The sequence below is a fragment of the Ctenopharyngodon idella genome, chromosome 24, assembly GCF_019924925.1.
Source record: "Ctenopharyngodon idella isolate HZGC_01 chromosome 24, HZGC01, whole genome shotgun sequence".
Lineage (NCBI taxonomy): Eukaryota > Metazoa > Chordata > Actinopteri > Cypriniformes > Xenocyprididae > Ctenopharyngodon > Ctenopharyngodon idella.
Window position 1 is genome coordinate 144,244 of NC_067243.1, and position 3,080 is coordinate 147,323.

The window sequence follows — 3,080 nt, forward strand, 5'->3', positions numbered from 1 at the left end:
AAGACTGATAAAAACTGACTCTGGTTTTGGTGTTCTTGTAAAAGTATATGATGGTAGTAGTTTTAAACACTAATTGTTTTTCTTTTCTCTTCTTCAGAATCCAGATGAGTGACTCTGACTCAACCTGAAGTTAAAACGGTCCAACAGGGTCAAACAGCTACAATAGAGTGTCATATAGATGTAGGAATATACGGCAGCTACTTAGCCTGGTATCAGCAGAAACCTGGAGAAGCTCCTAAACTCCTGATTTATTATATAAACAGACTCCAGTCAGGAACTCCATCTAGATTCAGTGGCAGTGGAACAGCAAGTACTGGACGAGATTTCACTCTGACCATCAGTGGAGTCCAGACTGAAGATACAGGAGATTATTACTGTCAGAGTGTACACTGTCCTAGTAGCTGTGTGTTCACACAGTGATAAAGAGTGGTACAAAAACCTCGGTCAGTCAGACGTCACAGTGATGCACTGATACAGCTGAGAGATACTGCAGCTGCTGATGGAGGATCACAAACAACATAATGGTAATGTTTAGCAAAGTTTCTAAAGACTTTTAAAATTAATTAATAGAGTGAATATACATTTATATTTAGTCATTTATTTTTTTTATGAAATAACGGTAACACTTTACAATAAGGTTCATTAGTTAACTACATTAGTTAACATGAACTAATAATGAACTGCACTTATACAGCATTTATTAATCTTTGTTAATGTTAATTTCAACATTTACTAATACATCATTAAAATCTTGTTAACATTAATTAACACTCAGGGGTCGGCTGGTCGCGCCGGCGATACCACCTTGCTTTTTCTTATCAGTATGAAAGAGACTCAAAATACTCCGTCAATGTTGCACATACAATTAAGAGTTGTACACCATTTTAATCTGTGAAATATCTTCTTTTATTTGTGTACACTCAGAGTAAAAACAAAATGTTGTGCTTTTTGTAAAATAAAGAAAACATGATGCGTGATCTGTCGTATCCCTCTGAACGAAGTTTAATCTGATAGTTCTCAGAAAATGAACTGTAACTTACTGAATACTAATCACAAAAAAATTTGACTTATGTCTAAAGAAACGTTGAAATGTCAGGTTTTAAATCGTGTAAGTCAAATCGAAAACAAAAATTCTCTGTTTATGTAATCTGTATGAAAAGAGAGCCATGTCAGACGCCCGTGATTCAGCTCATTATCGGCTAATGCGGCCACTCCCACGGAGCGAGCGCTATTCAGACGCAAATTCTGAGGCAATACATGTATACATCGTCGCAATCGTGTATTTATTGTCTTGAAAAGTGTTTATCTGTATGTTATAGGCATGGTTAGCGATCTCTGGAAGCCTCTGTTAGTTCCTGGAACGTCACATGATGCCTGTTCTTCTTTAGAGTAATTTGTGGACTAAAGGTGTACAGAGCGCCCTCCGGCTGCAAGTATGAATTGAAAACAGTATTCAGCATCCACTCACAGTGATGACAATAAATATTGAATAAATATTACTCCTCTGTATAGAAAATTGACATAAACATGAGAATCCATCAATATTTCTCCAAATGTGCATGCTTTTAAGCTAAAAGACTATATGAAATGCCATAGAGGTAACATGAATGTTCAGACGCTTTGCATCACAGAAATACATTTTATTTTAAAGTATATAATAGAAAACCATTATTTTAAATTGTAATAATATTTCACAGTATTGCTGTTTTTTCTGTATGTTTGATATGCACCATGATGAGCTTGAGACATGATCACAGAGTGTTTTTTCACAGCCTACCTGACTGAAAGAGCTCATTGATATGCAGGTCATTACAGCTCATTATGCAAATCTTTTGTCTTCTCAGGTGTGAATCACAGCATTATTCATGAAGATTCACGCTTCCACGCATACTGTGTTTCTTGACAAAAAGTGTCTTACAAAAACTAAATCAATATATTGTTTTATATGAACGAGTAGGCAGGATAATTTTTACATCATTTTGAAGCAAAAACTCTAGTCTACAACCTCTAATACCCAGAAGTCTTGTGAACACAGATTTAATATATTTTTTTTGGTCTTATTTCAGTGACTTAAGTTTTTTGTTTTTTTAATAACCACACATAAACGTTATTCCTCCAAAAAAACAAACATGTACATACATGTTCCTCACATATTATGGTAGCCTAGTTCGTGCTGAATACAGTGTAATGACACTTTTGTCATTGATATGTTTATAAACAACTGAAAAAAGCATAAATGTCAGGGCATGTCAAAACTTCTCCAGGGCCCAAAAATCCTCAGACCCCAGAGGGTTAATGCACTGTGAACTAACATGAAAAACTATGAACAACTGTATTTTCATTAACTAATGTTCACGAAGATTAGTAAATGCAGTAACAGATGTATTGCTCATGGTCAGTTCATGTTAGTTAATACATTAACTAATGTTTAACTAATGAACCTTATAGTAAAGTGTTACCGAAATAACTGTTAGTACTCATATGAATTATGGCAGCACTGGGATGTTTTATTGTTTGTGTTTCAGATCACAGTAAGAGAGCGATGTGGAGTGAAGCAGAAATAGCAGTTGTTTTTAATGTGTTTTCTCTCACTCCAGGATTGAAAGAAGCGGTTTCTTTCTCCAGTGGTTGTGGAAAAATATGCAAACTAATCAGATTTAGTCTGAAAGGTAAGTTAGAAAGTTCTTGCTTATAGAAGTGTTATATAAAAGTAATATGACATTCACAGTCGTGCTGCTCTTCATGTCTATGGTAGAATCACAGCCGTGCTGATATTCAGTATAACTGCACTCTTGATCATGTGAAACTGTTTAAATGTGGCAGGATGAAATAAACAGCACCTGGAGATCACGTGACCCTTCGGCAGCAATGCACACACAGTCCTTCGCTTGTCTCACTTTGTCAGATATTGTATAATCCTGTCAGTAAATTTTGAACCACTCTTTTTCTAGCCCACTATGAGTATCCCAGCAGTCAAGGACAATCGAAAAAGAGAGATTGAACAATCGCCAATAAAGAAAAAATTCAAAGATTCCACCATCTCCAGAGAGGATCTCGACACTGCTATTGCTAACGGTATC

The 3,080-nt window shown here is 35.6% G+C and overlaps 1 long non-coding RNA gene across 1 annotated transcript; it reads left to right on the forward strand.

Annotated features, from left to right (window-relative positions):
* Window positions 1–388: 388 nt before the first annotated feature.
* LOC127506606 (uncharacterized) lies at window positions 389–3,080 on the forward strand. The gene is made up of 4 exons (XR_007928087.1): window positions 389–524; window positions 1,320–1,433; window positions 2,598–2,669; window positions 2,952–3,080. It is a non-coding gene; the product is annotated as an uncharacterized LOC127506606 (long non-coding RNA).